At 44.4% G+C, this 21,598-nt stretch overlaps 1 long non-coding RNA gene across 11 annotated transcripts in view; it reads right to left on the reverse strand.

The window, feature by feature from the left end:
- The window catches only part of C330002G04Rik, a 97,160-nt gene that overhangs the window by 66,716 nt on the left and 8,846 nt on the right, over positions 1-21,598 (reverse strand). For 3 of the 11 annotated variants that reach the window (XR_001782629.2, XR_001782628.1, XR_001782626.1), the window contains exons 2-5: positions 18,895-18,981; positions 18,088-18,207; positions 17,878-17,976; positions 6,093-6,243 (exon numbers count right to left, since the gene is read on the reverse strand). This is a non-coding gene — a long non-coding RNA (RIKEN cDNA C330002G04 gene). The other 8 variants (XR_001782633.2, XR_001782625.2, XR_001782634.2 and 5 more) reach the window with 8 other exon arrangements.

The raw sequence follows: 21,598 nt of genomic DNA on the forward strand, positions 1-21,598 counted from the left end.
TTTTCCAGACTGAAACACAAAACATAGTACACAAAACTCCTCCTAGCTTAGCATGTTTTCCTAGACCATCTCCTGCCAGAATTTACTCCATCACAATAGGCTAAGATGGCTTCTAGTTTTTAAGAAGAAAGCAGCCAAAAAAGGACAAGCCATGCATCAGAAAAAAAAAAAAAAACAGAGAAATTTACTGAAGAAATGTCACTCCATAAGCTTTGGAGCTCACCAGACATGGCTCACAGGTCTAGGGTTCACATATGCTTCTGTTTCTATGGAGGTCAGGGGTTCTCATGTAAGCCAGGCTAGCCTTGAACTCCTAATCCTTCTGGCTCAACCTCGCAAGTACCAACATTGTAGTTGTATGGCTCCCAAATCCGACTCCCTATTCTTTAAGTTGAGAGATTCTGCATATAAATCCTAATGTATATCTACTCCTCCAACCCAACCCCTCCAAACAAAAACCACAGAAAAGGAAAGGTAAATGTTAGCGACATTAGGAACTATTCAATTGGCAGCAAGCAGTCAGACCTGGGTCAGTCTACTCACTGGGATAAGACTCCTGCCCTATTGGAGTCCCTCCTCTCACCTGCTAGGCACATTGCCTGCCTGTTTCCTCCTGGATGCTCCTGCTGTCTCTCACAGGTAAGTGTGACTGCAAATCCTTGTTTGAAAACTCTTCCTCGGATCACCAGTCAGGGCCATGGAATCTTATTTTGATTACAACAACCCCATGGTCCAAGGAAGATGTAGACTTTGACTTTCTCCAATTCCAAACAAAATAAGCAAAAGATTCCCCCAACCTGCTTTACTGGGAAGTCATTTCTGGGTATTCAAGGTATATAGTTCAGTGGCAGAGAATTTGTCTCTTGCACACAAGGTCCGGAGATCCAGCCATATCAAAGCAAGAAAAAGAAGGAGGAAGAGGAGGAAGAGGAGATCTATGCAGTGGTGATCTGTTCTTCAAAGTCTGGATTTTTAAAATTTATTTGTTTTCTTGTACTAAACATGATGTGCATAAAACAACAGCACATTATAAATTTCAGGAATATCAGGATGTAGCCTAACACCACACAATTTAGAACCACTAGGGGTGCGGCCCAGGTGCCAAGAGTGTTTAAAGTCCCCAGTGGTTCTAATGCATCCTTGAGGCAGAATGCCCTGCCTGGAGCTTGGGCTAAACCCACCAGCTGCTCAGGCCACTGGGAGAAGGGAGGCATGCTCAACATTTCCCAGCTCCAGACCAAATAAAAAAATTAAAAAAAAACAAACAGATCTTTGATGTCTAATGATTCCTGGGATATATGCAGAAGAGAATGTGTTGTCCTGCATCAAAAAGGAGCTGAGCTTTATTGATAAATGGTAGATGAATAGGTGATCTTATTCCAAACAGGTTAGAATTACAACTCCCTCCCCTGGAAAAGGGCCCATTACCTAGTCATCTCTCATGCAGATGAGGGGCTCTAAGTAGAACTGCTTATAATTCTGCGCACCACAGTGTCTCAACCTTCCTAATGCTACAGCCCTTAAATGCAGTTTCTCATGTTGTAGTGACCCTCAACTATAAGATTATTTGTGTTGCAACTTTATAACTGTAATTTTGCTACTGCTATGAATTGTAATATAAATATCTGATATGCAGGATGGTCCTAGGTGCCCCCTGTGAAAGGGTCATTCGAATTCCCCCAAGAGGTCATGACTCACAGGTTGAGAACCACCTTAAGCAGGTTGCTAAAGTCATTTTCCTAAGGTTTTACTACATAATTATCTTAAAGAGGATCAGTTCACATGGAACTCTTCAAATATTCCCCTGGAGAAAAAGAGTTGAGTAAGAAGAAAACCGTCTGCTGGAGAAGGTGTAGGGCTAGCCCAAGAACTGAGGTCTAGGGCTAGCCCAAGGACTGTCCATCTATGGCCTGAGCCAGGAACTACATGGAGGCACAGGAAGTCATGAGCAGCCTGGGGACATTTAAAATGAGGTAATGATTTTGTTCAAGGTCTACCTTGTTTTGATAAAAATCATTTTAAAATGTTCCCCAGCCTCTGACTTTTAGGACTGACAACATTCCAATAAATCTAACACTAGAGGCTAGAGGGGGCGAAAACATTCCTACCCTAGCTGAGAAACATTTGGTCATTTCTTGAATCAGAGGTAAAGATGAGTCCCATATTAGAAGCCAAGAATTTTTGTCTATTAGTTTGATTTTCATCTCAAAGTGACTTCAAAGCTGCAACACCTTATTAGTCACTGGAAGTATTTATTAAGCTACTACTGGCTTAGAGCTATGCAATATTAATAAAAGGTTTGGGTCTCCAGTTGATGCTTATTAAGTATATGTCATTGATTGATGGACTGATGCACTAGTAAGAATTTGTCAGAGGACAAAGCATGCAATTGAGGCCACCACTCACACAGAGGCATTATTAAAATGAAGGTGACACTTCTCCTTCCCTGTTGCCACCTAGCCCCTAGCCAGCTCTACGGTTCTGAAGTCCACTACAGGCTCATCAGCACATTACTCTAAACCATGCCTCAGCATAAGGATCACATCTCCTTTCAGGAGAGATGCTAAGCAAACTTCATGTACCAATAAACTAACAGAGCCAGCTGGGAAGCACTGAGTTCTGCTGAGAACACTTCAGGGTGTCATCAAAAGGCGAAGTACGGCGGACAGGTTTCCAGGCAGGAATAGACAGGAATCACCCACTCATCCATACCCTGAACCATAGGAAGGCATCAGCTCACTTTAATCTTGACTTTCAATGCAACGCAACGAGGGTTAGACGAGGGATCCATCTAGGCCAATTAGATTAGGGGGTCTGTTTCGGGACAGATGCCAGAAGAGTGTGCTTTGAGCTATTATTCATCTGCAGTTAAGCATGAGCACGGTATAGATTATGAAGGAGGCCGCTGAGAGTTGGAGCTCTGAGTCATGAGCTGAAGAAGCTCAGGAAAATCGACCTAAAGCAAAGACAATTGATGCTCTACCAGGTACAATATTGGCTGGATGGGAATCCTCAACGGTGTTACACAGAATCTACTGCGGTCTCAAATGTCCTTGGTGCAGCCCCCTCATCAGACAAGCCTTCCGAAGGTGATGGTGGGACAGTTCCCTGAAGCTCCATTACAGCCACCAGCTTAGCAGCTACAGGTAGTTCCAGCAAGAATTCAGGGCCGTCTCTCATTGGTCTGGCTGCAAATATACCCTCAGGTTTCAACTAGACGGTGTAGCCAGAGAACAACAGCTTTCTTACTGGCCAGCACGGGGGCCATTTCTCTCATGAATAGAAGCCAGCCCTGGTCATGACACAAGGACAACGGCTTAGAGAAAGAGGTTCCCAAAAGAAAAATTGGAGTGCTTAGGATATTTCTCAGTGTCCTGCTGAGCAACACTTTGGAGTTGATCACTGATCACTGATACTTTCCTAGAGGGCCACTGGAAACTAGGTGTCAAAAAAATCACTCTCTGCTCATTAACTGTGTGGGTCTCATATTAGATATTTTTCTATTACTATGCAAAACACTATGGCTTAGACATCTTACAGAAGGAAAGGTCTAATGTTGGTTTATGGTTTCAGAGGCATAAGAATCTATCATGACAGGGAGACATTGCAGCAAGCAGGAAGTGGAGGGGGTCACATCTTCCACAGCAAGCATGAAGCCAAGGGAACTAGAAATGATGTGAGGCTATTTGGGATGGTAGGGGAGGTATTTTTTTATTATGTGTGGGTGTTTTACCTGCATGCCTGCCTGTGCAGCACACACTTTCAGTGCCTAAGGAGCCCAGAAGGGCTGGTGAGATGGCTTAGTGGGTAAGAGCACTGACTTCTCTTCCAAAGGTCCTGAGTTCAAATCCCAGAACCACATGGTAGCTCACAACCACCCATAATGAGATCTGACGCCCTTTTCAGATGCATCTGAAGACAACGCCAGTGTACTTATTTATAACAATGAATTAATCTTTGGGGCCGACCAGAGCAAGGTCCAAAATTCAATTCCCAACAATGATGAAGGCTCACAGCTATCTGTACAGCTACAGTGTGTACTCATATACATAAAATAAATAAATAAATCTAAAAAAAAAAAGGAGGCCAGAAGAAGGCATTAGAACCCTGCCCCAGGAATGGAATTATAGATAGTTGAGAGCCACCACATGGGTGCTGGGAATCAAATTGGATCCACCAGAAGAGCAGCAAGTGCTCTCAACCACTGAACCATGTCTCCAGCCCCGTGACTTAAGGTTGTTGTTGTTTTTTTTTTAACTCTCAAATTCTGTCCCATAGTAACATGCCTCCTCCAAAAAGACCATGACTCCTAAGCCTCCCCAAACAGCACCACCAACTCGGCACCAAGCATCTAAATCCCTGAGACATTAGGGATTCAAACATTAGGGATTCAAACCACCACTTTGCACTCCCTGGCCCCCATACTCTCCTGACCATATCATAATGCGAAATGCATTTAGTCTAACTTCAAAAGTACCCACAGTCTTTTATCATCTTGATACAGTTCAAAAAGTCCCAAATCCCTTCTGAGACTCAAGGCCTCTTAATTGCAACCCTTGCAAAATCAAAAATGCAAGTTATATACATGCAACACATAATGGCACGGAATATACTTTACCATTCCAATTGGGAGGAATGGAGACACAGAGAAGAAATACTGGACCAAAGCAAAACCGAAAACCAGGAAAGCAAACACCAAATCCACATCCCAAGTCCGGGGCTTTAATTTCAAAGGGATCATCTGGCACCACCCAAACCTTGGGAATCTGCAAGGCGACCCAGGCTGCATTTTCAGAGCTGCATGCAATGGCCTCCCAGGGCCTCTTTTAACCCTCCAAGCCCACCCCCAATGATAAACCTCCTCCAGCAAGGCCGCACCTCCTAAGCGTCCCCAGTTAGCACTAAGTGAGCACCAAGATTATAGAAGTCCACAGTTCCGACCACCACAGCCCTCTGTGGACTCTGCAGTTATAAGAACAATTCTTAGTCTCACTGTCATTGAGTTTTCTGTGTCTGAAATTTAATAGACAACTTGAAAAATCGTTTCAAATGAATGAATGGAAGGATAGATGGAAGTATTTGAGGGTCTAAAACACAAGCATTTAGATATTCCACATCCTTTGGTGCTATTTCTCAATGGACAATGTATCTACAAAAAAGATGGGAAACTAAAAGGAAGGTCAGGCCTGGCCGATGACTTTAAAATTAGACCAGGATGGGGAGGGAGAAGGAATGCATTCTGGGTAGGGACATAACAAAGGGACGACATTAAGTCAGATAGGCACTACCTTATCTAGACACAAAGAAAAACTTCATGTAGAGGAACAGTGGGAGAGGTAAGAGAGAGGTGGGGCAACTGTGATCTGATGAGCTAGACCTGAATCCTGAAGGCCCAGGAATCAGAAGAAAGGATGAAAACTACAGCAAGACTGTTGTATCAACAGCAAGTGTACAGTGGAGTATAGTCATGCCAATACTGCTGCAGAAAGATAAACCTCCAGGAGACCCTGAGTGTGGCTGGACAGACAATGCTGATGGGAACTGATCAGAAAGCTGTTGCCAGGTGAAAGCTGCCAAGTGGCCAAGGTCTAGACTTCAGACAGCCTCTCCCATCAAGCCCAAAGGCCCAGGCACAGGTGCACTCCCCATATTCTTTCTTGCTTCATCTTCCATCCCATTTCTCTCTGTCTGTCTGTCTGTCTGTCTGTCTGTCTGTCTCTCTCTCTCTCTGATTTATTTATTTATGCATGTGAGTGCACTGTAGCTGCCTTCAGACACACCAGAAGAGGGCATCAGATCCCATTACAGATGGTTGTGAGCCACCATGTGGTTGCTGGGAATTGAACTCAGGACCTCTGGAAGGGCAGTCAGTGCTTTTAACCACTGAGCAATCTCTCCAGCTCCCCATCCCACTTCCTAAAACCTGGTCAGATAGATGATTGTTTGCATCCAAGACACATAGAAACCAAAAGAGGAAAATCCAGTGACAAGAGCTTCGAAGAGTTGGGGGGGGTGGGGACGACAAGGTTTATTGAGAGACAGGGTGATAGAAATGGGCTGGTCTCAAGTGGACCATGGTTGATATACCTCACCAGTACAACTGTTGAGAGCATCTTCCCGGGGAATGTCAGTCAAGTGTCTTCACTCTCTAAACCAGCTGACTGGCTGACTGGGTTTGAATTTAGCATTCACTGGTTGAGCAATCATGGGTGAGTTGTTGCTCCTAGCTTTGGTATTTCTCATCTGTTAAAAAGAAGGTAATGATTAAACGCTCTCCTAGGGCTTGATTATAAAAATTGTGTTGATAATGTATGTGATGTGCCAGATTCAATACCCACTATGGGTTGAGTGGCCTTATCTGGAAGGCTAAGGACCAGATGTGTTGCAGATTTAGGAGTTTTTCAGATGGGGTAGGAGTTATTTGCATAGGCTATCTAGGTTGAGTAACTCCAGTTGGAAAATCCCATCTGTTCCAACATCTAGAATTTCTTGAGCCTTATCATATAGAGTCATGCAACCTGCATTATTACTATCATTTGGATCTAGGCACATCACTAGCAACCCTGCTGATAGAGGTTATACAGCCTCCCTTCAAAAGCTAAAAACGCATCTATGCAAGAGAGACCTAGGAAACGGGGCAAACTCTCCCACACTGCACTTCAAGTTAAGCTCACGCTGCAGGCTTCTAGTCTCTTCCAGAGAGTGGACTGCCAGAAAACAGAGCCCCTGAACCCCGCCTCTTTCGAGCTGCAGCTTTGAAAAACATCAGTGGTGTGATAGCAACGTAGCTGGACCCAATTAGCATTTTCTCTCTTTTTTTTTTAAACCAAAATAAAATATAATAGAAAATATTGTTGTTGTAAAAGAATCCTGTGGTTCTTGTTTCACAAAGCCTTTTGTGTTCATTACACAAGGATTGGTGTGTGTGTGTCCTTGATATGTGTATAAAATGTCTTCCACCGTGGCTCATGTGTCAACTAACACAAGAGGTTGACAAGTATAGTCTTCATGCATGTATAAAAGACAGACACTACCATGTCCCATCGAAGTGAGGCAATGGTCTATATTTACAAAAAAAAAAAAAAAAATCAGACAAAATGGAGGACCAATATGAACACCCATACTGATGGAACTGGATTACTGCCAAGTATGGTAGTAAAAGCCTATAATTTCAGGAAGAGGCAAGAGGGACAGTAGTCAGTAGCTCAAGGTCATCTTTGGCTACATTGAGAGTTCAAGGATAGCCTGGGCTACATGAATAAAGAGGTGGAAGATAAAGATGACTTAGCAGCTAAAAGCACAGTCATCTGCTCTTCTAGATGTTCGGTTTCCATGTGGCACACATACAAATGTGCAGACAAAACACCCACACACTTAATATAAAATATAATAAAAGTTTAAAGGGGGAAACATTATTTCTTAGCTTTCCTTCCTTGGGTGTTCATTAAATACCAGCACCTCTCAAAGTCAAACATTTTTTTTCCCTCTTGTATGTGAGCATGTGCTTGGTTTCTCGGTGCTGCTGTAACTCCTAAGTCCAGGTAAGTCTCTCGGAATCATGAGTGAAGTTCTCTCTCTCTTTGAAGGTTCTGGGACTTCCCCAGTTCAGCCTGTGTGAATCTCAGGATACCATCTGTTCTTCATAAAAAGGTCAAAGACCCCATCCTGTGGTCCTTGTATTGGTCCCAATATTCTGATAATGTGTTGACAGTGACTTTTTCAAAAATAAAATCATAGAGACTCTCTTGGAACTGAAACCATCTTTGAAGTAAAGATATGCTTGTCAAAAATCTCCTTGTTGGCCAGGTTGATGGCAAATGCTGGTAATCTCAGCATTCTGGAGTCTGAAGCAAGAAGATCTCAAACTGGAGACCAGCCTGGGATACATCCAGAGTGTGACTATGTGCTTCAACAAGAACAAATGAAAAACTCTTTCTGTTGTTGCCTTCTGTAAGCAAAATCCAAAAGCCAGCCATCGGCACCCAGGCCAGGAGAAAGTCACTCAGTGGCCGTGGTGAGACAACCTGCCCACAGGCAAGACTTTTTTTCTGGCTTTGCCTTTCGAGCAACTACCATATTATCTGATTGGTCCAACGTGTTCTGCTTTCCCTGGTCTGTGTGATTAACACTGTCTCCTTTCACATCCTATTTCCAGGCTTGCTTTCACCTTTCCTAAAACCATGGTCTATATTGCTGAGTTGTAACATTGACTCAAACTTTCTTCAAGAACTTCAGATAACATGATAGCAGGCATGGTGGCACAAGCCTTTAATCCAAGCATTGGGAAGCTGAAACAGGTGGATCTCCACAAGTACAAAGCCAACCTGGTCTATGTATCAAGTTCCAGGCCAACTATGGCTACATACTGAGATCCTGTTTCAAGAGAAGAGAAGAGAAGAGAAGAGAGGAGAGGAGAGGAGAGGAGAGGAGAGGAGAGGAGAGGAGAGGAGAGGAGAGGAGAGGAGAGGAGAGGAGAGGAGAGGAGAGGAGAGGAGAGAGAGGAGAAAGGGGAGAGGGGAGAGAGGGGAGAGGGGAGAGAGGGGAGAGGGGAAAGAGGGGAGAGAGGGGAGAGAGGGGAGAGAGGGGAGAGAGGGGAGAGGGGAGAGAGGGGAGAGGGGAGAGAGGGGAGAGAAGAGAAGAGAAGAGAAGAGAAGAGAAGAGAAGAGAAGAGAAGAGAAGAGAAGAGAAGAGAAGAGAAGAGAAGAGGAGGGGAGAGAAGAGAAGAGAAAGGAGGGGAGAGAAGAGAAGAGAAGAGAAGAGAAGAGAAGAGAAGAGAAGAGAAGAGAAGAGAAGAGAAGAGAAGAGAAGAGAAGAGAAGAGAGGGGAGAAAGGATAGAAGAATGGAGAGAAGGAGGGAGAGAAGGAGGGAGGGAGGATAGGAGGGATGATAGGAGGAAGGGAAGGAGGGAGAAAGGGATGGAAAGAGGGAGGGGGAGGGAGGGAGAGAAGGAGGAGGGAGGGAATTATTTGTGCTTGACTATTTGTGCACGAAGCCCTGGGCTCAAGGGGAAGGAGAGATAAACCAGAGGAGGTAGTGCATGCCTGCAGTTGGGAGTTGGAGGCAGAACGGTCAGGAGTTCAAGAGAGTTCAAGATCATCTTCAGCTGCATATGGAGTTCAACACCAGCCTAGGGCTCATGGGAACTTGGCAGAAGGAGAAAAACAACAACAACACATGAGAAAGCAGACTCAAGCCAGGACTGACAATGAGTCAGCGCCAGTCCCAACAATTCATCCTGACCGCTTGGAATGCTATCAGGCAGCCTGGGGTTTTGTACAAACTTAGCAGGAAAAGTTAGTAAAGGCACAAGATGGAGAAGTGGGTATTCCTCATCTACATGAAATCTAATTTTTTTTTAACTTCTTCCTACACACATCAGCCTCCACCAGTCAGGACAAGAACTGCATACTACTTCCTGGATGACTCTACTTGATCCGCTGCTCTGTACGACTCTTTTCATCACACATACCACCTGTTCTCATAATTTTTCCCTTTCACCACCAGCTCTTGCCTCGACCTCCTCAAATGGAAATTTTCACCTAGCCCCTGACATCCTCTATGAACAGTTTATTACTTCTGAGGGTCTGTCAACATCCTCAGCTGTATAGATGTGTGTGTGTTCATGATATTCCACATCATGTATGTTTCGACTTCTCCTACTGGATAGTAAGATCTTTGAGGAAGTAAGCAGGCCTTGTTCATCTCACAATTCTTCAACTCTTGTCCCTCATTTAGACACAGCCAGATTTCAAGAGAAGATTGTAAAATAAATAAACTCTTTAGCCAATATTCTGATAGCATTGTGACACATGACTTAAAAAAAAATCAGAGAATCTCTTGGAACTGAAACCATCTCAGAAGCAAAGGTATTCATGTAGAAACCTTCTTAACAATGAAGTGTGACAGTAAGCACCTGTGTGACAGTAAGCAAGCACCTGTTGTCTCAGCTCTCAAAGCCGGGGGGGGGGGGGGGTGTCTCAAGTCAGAGGCAAGCTTGGGCTACATATGTGGTGAAATCTTGTGTTAATACGTAAACAAATAAATAGACCAGTTGTGATAGCATATACCTTTATTCCTAGCACTTGGGAAGCATAGGAAGTTGGTTTCTGTGAGTTCAAGACCAGCCTAGTCTACACATTCCATTCCAGGACAGTCAAAGCTACAAACTAGATAGATAGATAGATAGATAGATAGATAGATAGATAGATAGATAGATAGAAAATTAAAATTAAATGTCCTTGACAACCATGAGCAAAAAACAAACTTTAGAAGCCCCAAATCAGGAGGTGACACAACTGTGAATTCAAAGGAAGAATTTGTGTCATTGGAATAGCAGCAAGATCCTCATAGACAGCCAGTATATATGACACACCTATAACCCTTTCACCAATGAGCCTAGAATACAATCCACCCAGTATAACACAAACTCTCAAAAGAAAAGGAAAATCCAAACCCATGTCTCACACAAAGCTGTGTGATTTGCCTATTTTTTGTAAATGCAAGTGCAGAGGAAGGAACCTACTCCTAGCAAAAACCGCTATTGTGGCCAGATGTAGTGGTGCATGCCTGAAATCCTCACATTCAGGAGGCCAAGGCAGGAGAATCTCAGACCAAAGGGCTAGCCTGAGCTACATAGTAAGACCCTGTCTCAATAAACCATAACAATGCTAAGAATTGCTGTCCTTATTGTTATTATTATCAGCAGCAGGAGCCTAGAATGTCACTGGGCACCTACGATCTCAGCTTCCTGGTCAGATGAGAGGGGAAGTATGGACCATTAAGCAGCTTAGGTAACAGTAGAATCTCCTCTCTTCAAATGTATTGTCATTACTATTACCATTATTCTTAGTGAGTAGAAAAACCACTACAATCGCTTCTCAGCCTTTTGGCTAAGATCAAGTGGAAAACTACTACACTGAATAGCACCATCTAATCTACTGAAGTTTCACCCCGAGATCAGCCTACAGCCCGCAAGCCATTTGTGACCTCAAACTGCACACTTAGCCCTGAAACAAGGTGACTATTGTTCAGTAGAGGAACAGTGAGCCACCTTCCACACTCAGGCCTCTTCTCATTGCTCATTTGTATAGAAGCCACTGGCCCAAAGCCTTCCCCATCACATACATCTCCAACCCATAGCAACAAGTCCAAGAACACAATTTATAACAACCCATGGAGAAGCCCCAAGCACCAGGGACCTCATCTTTCCTTTATAGGAAACTAACTTTCACTGCTGTTCTTTGAATGCCTAAGAGGAGAAAAATAAATTAAAGAGAGACAGTGACAGACTTTATAATTTCCAAAGTTGGTGCCAAGTTCTGTCTAGGAGGAAGGACATTACAGGCATTTCACTCTTCCGGGAAAGCAAGGTTTGGGGGGGGGGGGGGGTTTCACGTTAGGCAGTGAAAAGCAAATGGCCTAAGCCCAAATCCCAAAGAACACCGTGATTTCAACGATTTGGGGGTTATCTGCCCTGTCTTTTCCCTCTGTGTCTGTGTGGTTCCTCAAACAAAGTGGGCTGGAAGGGTTCAAGCTCGGTTCACAGAAGGGAACATTCTGTACTCAGCCTGTGCCGGGCTGCGTTGTGTAAAACGAGATCAACAGAATGATCTCAGCCGCAGCGCAGCCCGGCAGCAGCAGGCACCACCGCCACCCCCCAGCCCAGCCCAGCGTTTGAACGTGTGGGCCCAGAAGCCATCTGCGGACAGTGACCGCAAAAGTGGGCACACGTGTGTGCCCCCGCACCCTCCCCCCACCCCCACCCCCACCCCCACCCCAGAGATGCCTTTCTGGTCCTGGAAGTTCAGTTCTGCTGTTTCTCACTGGAAGGTCAAGGGAGTTGTTAGCATATTTGTCTTTAGAGTTTAATTACAACTGAAGCACTTCCAAGGAAACTAGCCCCTGTGTGCACACTTCTACTTTGGCATCGATTGGAGCTTTTCAATCTGTTTGGATGTTTCCGTGCCTCAGATGACAGCGGTAATACTAAATATGCTACGGAGGCCGCGCCTGCGCTAAGAGGAGGCGGGGGCAGGGAAAGAGGACAGAAGACCAAAGGGAACGAACAGTCAAGACCATTGCCGGGGCTCCACTCTGCACCCGCCCCCAAACTTTTCCACCTACCAGATACGAAGCCTTTTCATCTTTTGTCTAGAATTTAGCGAACAATTCGACACATATTTATCCGATGCTTATTTTGTGCATGGGCCTGTTCATAAAAGAGTACCTGAAACAAAATTTTTTAGCAAAACGGAAGCCTGTCTTCCAAACTAGAGGACCGAGGGGAACAGAAAGGAAGAGGAGAGCTGTGTGACCATAGGTGGGGGAGGGGGAGTTAGGAAGAGAGGTAAGCAGTCTGAGCTGCTGGTAAGGACCTGAATTCATGTAGGTGTTTTCCAAAGCTCTGCAGGCAGACCACATGGTTGCCTACCAGGAATCTTCCCATGCCTGTTGTAAAAGATAGGGGGTGACACAAAATGCCCAAATCTCCCCGCAGGGGGTTGGTTGTAGGCTGGGCCTCTCGATGCCTCCTTTCAAGGAAACCCAGTCCTGCCCCGTTGCAGGAAAAAGAGAACAGCGGGTTGAAGGGCAGGGAGAAGAACAAAGGGCTTTCTGTGCAGGATGGTCTTGCCTCCTGATTTACTTACTGTCCTTGGGACATCGGGCAAGCGCCTCAGACTTGGTGCTGTTGCCGGAGAGTGCTCAGTTATTTAACTGGGGAAAAGCCACCTGTTTGCTGAATTTGCCTCTTATGGGGTCCAAGGAAACAGAATGTGCCTAATTAAGTAAATAGTAACCATGGTTGTTATGAGTGTAAGTGCGGGTCAGTGAGAGCTCTTTCTTAGATGTTGATTAAGAACATCACTACTGTGTCCTCTGAACTGTTTTCTCACCCACATATTTTCAGTGTTTTGACTTAGCAAGTGGTTGTTGAGCAGCCTCGCCTGCCTCCACGTCTGTGCTGAGCTGCTGAGCCTTGTCCTGGTGAAGTGTCCCCCTCTTTCTGGAGCAAGGGTGTCTGATCCAGGCAGCAGTACCTGGGGCAAGAATCAAATGCCTTCTCAAAGTGGGCCTTCTTGTTATGCTCAGTCTAGTCTCTCATCCATCTTCCAAGACTGATTTCTAAGGCAGTGGCAGCCTATTCCAGAGACAAAGGAGGTGCTTGGCCTGCCAGGGAGCTGGGGCTTAGCTGGAGCAACCCTGAAACAAAGCATTCTTGAGATTGTACTTGCAGAATGTAAACACCCTTTTCTCACTTCAGACCCGGAGCTCCTGCCAACACTGGAGAAATTACGATACAAAGAACCTCCAGGGCCTGGACATATTACCATGCACTGCTACCCGGGGAGGTAGGAGGAAGATGGCCTCTGGGGGACGGCAGTCATGGCTGTGTGTCCATCTGTAAACCAGTTCTCACTAGAACAGAAGACTAATAAAGATTCACAAGCCTCTCTGGGTATGGTGAACCACACCTGTAATCCCAACACTTGCAAAGGCTATGGAGGAGGAGGAAGAGGAGGGGGAAGAGGAGGAAGAGGAAGAAGAGGAGGAGGAGGAAGAGAAAGAGGAGGAGAATGGATTATTTCTATGCTGGAGAACCCAGTAAAGTAACCTGAGCAAGTGAAATCAATGCTAAATCTGGTAGATAGAGGAGAACTTGAATGAACCTACAAGCGTAGCTGCATTGACCTTGATCTTTAAAGAGAGATGGTATCCCACCACCCCTCACCCTCATAAATGACCTATTAGCCCAGCTCTGAGAGACAACCTGAAGAGACAACTCAAGCCAAAGACTATACATTGTCGGCGAACCACCATAGCTGAGCAGAGCATTGAAACCAGGAGAAAATGGCTACTGAGCATAGAAGCCAAAACGATGTGGAAGAACTTCTTTTTTTTTGGGGGGGGTTTTTTGGTTTTTCGAGACAGGGTTTCTCTGTATAGCCCTGGCTGTCCTGGAGCTCACTTTGTAGACCAGGCTGGCCTCGAACTCAGAAATCTGCCTGCCTCTGCCTCCCGAGTGCTGGGATTAAAGGCGTGCGCCACCACGCCCGGCTTTTTTTTTTTTTTTTTTTTTTTTTTTTTTTTTTTTTTTTTTGGTTTTTCGAGACAGGGTTTCTCTGTGTAGCCCTGGCTGTCCTGAAACTCACTCTGTAGACCAGGCTGGCCTCGAACTCAGAAATCCGCCTGCCTCTGCCTCCCGAGTGCTGGGATTAAAGGCGTGCGCCACCACGTCCGGCTGTGGAAGAACTTTAAACAAGAGAATACAAGCTAGAGGCGTACATGTGTTTTTCCAATACCCAGAAGAAGGTCGATTGCTTTGAGTTTGGGACAAGCCTGGGCTGTATAACAAATATCAGACCACCCAGAGCTATATAGCAAGGAAAAGGCTTGATTTTAAAGACCGTATATAAAGCACAAACTCTGCCCTTAAGTTTTATTCTAGTCTCTAGTAAGAATAAATGTGTCATTCCCTTGCCTTCTTTCTGTTGTTGTTGAGACAAGTTTCTACATTGCCCTGACTGTCCTAGAACTCACTCTGTAGACCAGGGCTGTCTTTAACTCAGAGATCTGCCTGCCTCTGCCTTCCAAATGCAGAGGATTAAGGGTGTGCAACTGCTCTTCTGAAGGTCCTGAGTTCAAATCCCAGCAACCACCCAACAGCTCACAACCATCTGTAATGAGATCTGATGCCCTCTTCTGGTGTGTCTGAAGACAGCTACAGTGTACTTACATATAACAATAAATAAATCTTAAAAAAAAAAGAGAGAGATACTTAGTGAACAGAAACTAAAACTTCAATGATATGAGCCAATGAAGACAGGTTGAGGGGACTAAAATTGCAAATGGTAGCGAGAAACCCAGAGAGGAGGAGGCTGCTTCTAGTGGCTAGTGGATACCCTAGAGGAAACGGTGACAGGAGGCAATAGAAGACGGGGCTCTTGGAATGAATGGACTCTTTTAGTGGGGACTTAAGTTTGGCTTCATAGTGTTCAGCATGAGCCCTCAACTTCTCTCCCTTGTGACCATTCTGACAAAGCCTTCATGCCTGAGATGCTCTGAGAGATGGCAAGAGGAACATGTGGGAAAATCGGTTGATGTGAACTGTTGACTCTGGCTTCAAAGTGGATATGGGGAATGAGCAGGGGCTCCCTGGAAAACCCAATCATGTTTTGTTAAATAGATGTGAGCACTCAAGTTGAGAGAGAGAGAGAGAGAGAGAGAGAGAGAGAGAGAGAGAGAGAGAGAGGAGAGGGGAGAGGGAGAGAGAGGCTCATCCTAGGAGAAGAGTTAGTGAAGATGCCTTTCATAAGAGGGATGAAAGGCCAGAAAACATTCCCATCACAATTGGATGACGGTAGCACATTCTTATCTAGGCTCTAAGAGCTACTCATGCAGTGGCACTGGTTTGATTGACAGCTCCAAGCAAATATTGATGAACAAGAATATGCAGGATAAAATCAGAAAGAATAGCTGGTCAGTGGTGGTGTACGCCTTTAATCCCAGCACTTTGGAGGCAAAGGCAGGCAGATTTCTGAGTTTGAGGCCAGCCTGGTCTACAAAGTGAGTTCCAGGACAGCCAGGGCTACACAGAGAAACCCTGTCTAGAAAAAAAAAAAAAAGAATAAAAAATAAAATAAAACAAAAATAAAATAAAAAATATGTCCTACAGACTTGCCAACAGGCAAACCTTACAGAGGCATTTTCTCAGTCGAGAGTCCTTCTTCCCAAATGAAGCTAGCTTGTGTCATGTGACATAAAACTAGCCCAGCCACTAACCTTCAAATCCTTCCAAGTTTCATATTTACTAAGGTCGTTTGTTTTGTCTCGGGAGATGTGAAGCCATCGATTTCTTATCAACTCATCGATAAACAAAAGTAAAATAAAAAGTGGCAGAGCTAGACACAAACTTCCCTAGCCCCACCTCACCCATACCACATGCCAATATTTACTTTGCTGCTAAGCACTAACGCTTCCATGTGCCAAGACCCTTCAGACCCTGTATCCTGGCAGATGAAGGATTGCCAGAGACAAGCACTGAACAGCAGCAGAAAGCCGGTGACTATTAACACACACTTCTTGACTTATATATGCAACTGTCAGATGGGACGATTCATCCACTTTGTTCAGAGCCAAAATATCCAGCTATGGAGAGTGCGCCTGGGAAGCCTCTACATTGGTGTGCATTTCAATAATCTCAAAAACATCTGCAGTACCCTTCTCCACAGACTCTTCTGACGCAGTTTGAAAATGTTATATAGGTGGGAAATTTCCGTAGCAGAATGAAGTATAAATACTTATAAACTCACAATGAGGACGTGAGGCAAAGCGGTGAGATTGAAGACTTACTCTGAAGGTGAGTGAATTCAGGACATTATTCAAACGTTCACATTTCTCCTCATTTTCTCCTGCTTCTAGATTCAATCCTACAGTTGGCACTAAAACTTTGGTCCCCTGGAGCAATTCTGTCATCTTGACCTGAATATGGTTCTTCTATATACATTCTGAAGAATGGCAGTGTGTGACAGGCTTATGTCGCTCATGGGGCCTTTAGTTTATGCATTCCTGGCACAGCTCTTGCAGTAGCTCAAAACTCCTGGCAGGTGAGTGAGCCCCTGTGAGTGAGCAGAAGGAACCTCAAATCACTTGTGCTGGTAAATATTGACCAAGCAATTACTATGTTTATGAAGCCACGGCAGGGTGCTGGAGGTACAGCTAAGGACAAAGTAGACATGGCTCTTCCCATCTTGAAGCCAGCCATCTGGTTTGGGGAGGATTGTTGTTAAGTGGGGCATCTTGTGAATCATTTCAAACTCAGTACTATATGTATGATACAATGTATCACATGTTATATGAGATGTATCACCTGGATTACTCAGAAAATAAGACAGACACCTGACCTTGGCTGTGGGGGAAAGGTCATGGAAAGTCAGTCTAAGAGAGGGAAGCTCAGATGATGGATGAGTTAGATAGGGACCTGTGTGTGTGTGTGTGTGTGTGTGTGTGTGTGTTCTCCTCGGCTGTAAAAAAAGGACTCTGCTAACAAGGCCTTATCCAAAAACAAACTTGAAGGAGAGGACATAGGAAGGCAAGTCATAAGGGCAGGACATATCCCTGAGCAAAGGTGGATAAAAAGCTGGGGAGAGGGACTATAAAGGGAAAGGGGTCATTCAAGGTTGTGAATCAAACAAAGCCTCCTGGAGAGGCTTGCAGAAGATAGCTTGGGTTGCATGGGAGAGGGCTGAGAGTGTTTGCTTCCCTGTATCCACTTGTAACAGGTAAAGCCTCAAACATTTTCTTCCTGTCCAGGCTAAGATACAGAATGCTTCCATTGTTTCTGTATTCCATCAGAGATCTATGTAGGCTGCAGGAAGTTTAAGGGCAGTCCACTGCATGCAGGAAGATGACAAAAGGATGCAAGGTTATGCAGAAGAGCCAATTGCTACATAGCAGGTGAATTCATGTGGAATTAAACTGTGCGTGTAAGGAGCTGAGCCAGGGACCTGACATAGTACTTAAGTGTTCAATCAATATTAGTTCCTGTCATGGGTGTTTATCACTAGGCATCAACAGGCCTAGGACAGGCTTCACTTTGCCCAGTTCGCTCTGCCCACTCTATCTTCAGGAAACCCTTCCCACCACTCACTGCCAAGTCTCCCGAGACAAACACACATATAAATAGAGCGATATATATTTTTATTTCTCAGAACTGTCACATTTTGCTGAGCTCATAACAGAAGTGAGCAAATAGTGCTGTCGTCCTCTGTAATAAATCCTATCACTCAGAGCAGCTTCATCTCCCTGTCTTCCCAGGCTCCCAGGACTCAGATATGAATACACATGCTCTTCTGTCCTTAAATTACATCTGTACTAACCTGATATAGTCTCCAGGCCTCCCTTTTCTGGGCAACATGGTAGAATTCTTGGGCCAGAGGAATCTCCGTCAACTGTTTATCTTTCTGAGCAATTATTTGCTACTTGAGAAAAAAAAAAGAAGTTACTAGTTTAAATAAAAAATAAAAATACAGATTAAAAAAATTGTACTAGTTAGTTTGTATTGTCAACTTGACACAATCTAGAGTTACCTGGGAAGAGGAAATCTGAACTACTGAGGAATTGTCCACAAGAGATTGTCTTGACTGATGATTAATGTGGGAGGATTAAGCCCACTGTGGGCAGCACCATTCCTAGGCAGGAGGATCGGGCTGTAAAAGAAATCTAGCTTAGTATGAGCCAGTGAGTGAGACAGCAAGCAACACTCCTCCATGGTTTTGGTTCAATTCCCTGTCCTGACTCTCCTCAACATAGGACTACGAACTGGAAGTACAGATGAAATAAATCCTCTCTTCCCCTAAATTGCTTTCGGTTGAGTGTTTTATCATAGCAACAGAAAAGCAAACTAGAATAAGAATGATATCAAATACATTAGTCTGAGGGAGAAAGAAGAAGAAGAAGAGGAAGAGGAAGAGGGAGGAAGAGGGAGGAAGAGGAAGAGAGAGAAAGAAGAAGAAGAAGAAGAAGAAGAAGAAGAAGAAGAAGAAGAAGAAGAAGAAGAAGAAGAAGAAGAAGAAGAAGAAGAAGAAGAAGAAGAAGAAGAAGAAGAAGAAGAACCAGGCACATGAGGTAAGTCCATATTGTAGAACTTCTAGATCAGGGGAAATTAATCTGTAGAGGCAGAAAACAGATCTGTAAAGTGTTTGCAGCTAGGCCTAAGGCAGCTGTGAAGGAGGCATAAGAAAACAGTGGTGAGATGACAGCACTTAAGCCTCTATTATAGAGGCAGTTGCACTATACAATTGTTGAAATTCATAGACCTGTAGGCTTCTGATATGTATAGTGGATTATATAAATTACAACTTAATAAAGTGATTTGGGGAGAGAGGGTTACATACTCTGTTACCGTTGCTGGCCTCAAACCTGTAGTAACTCTCTTTATCATATTCTCCCAAGTTCAGAATCACAGGCGGACACCACCACACCTGGCAATAAAGTGATTTTTGAAAATGAGCAACATTGCCCTTTGTTACCTGATCAGAAATCAAAAATAAATCCAAGGGGTTAAGGGAGTAACCCAGTCCATAAAATGCATGCCATGGAAACCTGAAGACCGGAATTCAATCCCCAGCATCCATATAGGAAGTCAGATATGGTGGAGCACACTAGTGATCAGAGCTCTGGGGAGACAAAGCTACTACGCTCCCTAGAGCTCAATGGTCCGCCAGTCTGGCCTCATTGATGAGTTCCATGTCCTAGTCAACAAAGCAGCTGGCCACTGAAGTATGCCTAAGGTGATATTAGCCTCTGGTCTCCACACCCAAGAGCAAACACATACATATGCACCTACATACACGTGTGCATGCACACATACAGATACCACACACACACAGTCCAAGAATAATTATAATAAACCCCAACTAGATAAACATACAAACTCCTTTTAAAAAAAAAAAAAAAAAAAGGCCTATTCTTCTAGATTAGATTTTATTCTGGCAAGAAGTTAGTCTTGAGAGTCCAGAAAAAGATGAAATCAAACACAAGCCATTCATTCAAAGTTGGCACTGAGATGTTGTTTTGTTATCTGTAAAAAAACTATTGTCTGTTCGACATGTCCAAATGCATTTGAAGTGGAATAATGAAGGCCCTGACTTGTTGGGATCCAGGAAGCACCTCCCTCTTCTTACCTGGTTCCATTTCTGCTTGCCTCTCAACCAGATCTAGGCCTTCCTTCAAACAGGCTGTGACGTTCTGTGCTGCTGCCGTTATGGCTTACTGTATAGTGTATTACTTTGCACTCACTTGCAATGATGATGGAAGGGGTACAGATGCTAAGCAAATCCTAGAACAGTGGCAAGCTCCTAGTAGGTGCTTAATAAAGAACTATGGGGTTGTTAACTGTTCTGGACACATAAGCCTTGCTAAATGGCTTGTGGGGGAAAGGGGGTTTTGAAAATTAACCAGCATTCTCTACTTGCAGGTAATTGAAAAAAGTTGCTACAAAAATCACATTCTTGTATTTAGCATGCAATCGAGTTGTCTCGTGTTCTCACAACTGGTCCTCCAGCCCTGACACTTCTGAGGTTGGATTCACCCTTCCTCCCATCGCCTACTCTGTACTTTGTCCACTAACCACGTGGAAGTCAAATGTCTGTTTACTAGTCTCAGTCCTGGACCAGACTGAGGGCCCTTTGAGAGCAGAAGCTATGGAGGTCACTACCCCATCCAGCTCGGAGAACAGTGGCAGGCTCCTAGTAGGTGCTTAAAAAAGAACTATGGGGTTGCTAACTGTTCTGGACACATAACAACAGAGTTTATTTAAGGTTTTGAAAATCAACTGCACAAACAGGAAAACCCTGGCGCTTCCAAAGGGAACTCCACCCAAGGAGCGATCCAGCAGGAAATACCAAAAAGTCAGTATCTAGCACAGAAGGCACAGGGAAAGTGTTTCCAGTCAAATCCTGAGAGCTGGTCTCCAAGAGGCTGTGAAACTGTCTGGAAAACCTAAGGGTTTAAGAGCAGTACAACGGAATTCTCCTCCAAGGCAGATAATAAGGTATCGGCAAGGGAGCCACCCTGGCCCTCCTAATCCCCTGGGCCAAATAGCACACCACTGAATTCATTTCTAACACCACGGGTTAAACAAAGCACCATGGAATTCCTAGCAATGAGGGCTAGTCCTGGTCACCTGGACTATCAGTATCCCTGCAACTGCCTCCTTGGAAAATATTTGCAAAATTCCATATGAACATTCTCTGTCTTTCTCATTTTTGTTGTTTTTTGATTTTTGTTTTCCCTCAGATTGAATCTGAGGCCTCAATTGTATGTGTTAGATACATTTTCTACAAGAGAACTGTTCCCCAACTCTTCTCATTTTTTCTTTATGTTGAGATAGAACTCTTACTAAGTTGCCCTAGCCAACCTTGAACTTGCAAGCCTTCTGCTTTGGCTTTCTCCATACCTGGGTTTATCCATGTACATTCTTGAAGGCACTGGCACCTTAGTTACCTGCATTATCAAGAACAATGTAATAAAATACCATCTAGAACAGTGGTTCTTGACCTTCCCAATGCTGTGACCCTTTAATACAGGTCCTCGTGTTGTGATGACCCTCAACCATAAAATTATTTTTGTTACTACTTCACAGCTGTAATTGTGCTACTGTTATGAATCATAATGTCTGATGTGCAGAATATCTGATATCCAACCCCTGTGAAAGGGTGACTCACCCCCCCCACACACACACACACACAAAAGGGGTCATGATCCATCCACAGGATGGAAATGGCTGATCTAGAACCTTAAAGCACAAGAGATGGAAGGATAGGCACTTCTGAATAATAACCACCATTCACACCTTATGGTTCAAACAGTGGCTTCCAAGACATGAATAACCCCTGTCCTCCTTTCTTCCGTGGCCCGCTGGGTATTCACCTTTGGCCCATTTACTCAGTAGTGAGTGAAGAGAGCAAAGAGAGCTTAAGTCAACTTCATGTTGCCACATTAGCAATCCTCAAATTGGGAAATAAACTGGCTAAAATGAGCATGTAGGACTCTCTACCTCCAGCTTCCCATGATCCTCCTTGCTGATGTTCTGGTTAT

Source organism: Mus musculus, chromosome 19 (assembly GCF_000001635.26).
Source record: "Mus musculus strain C57BL/6J chromosome 19, GRCm38.p6 C57BL/6J".
Taxonomy (NCBI): Eukaryota; Metazoa; Chordata; class Mammalia; order Rodentia; family Muridae; genus Mus; species Mus musculus.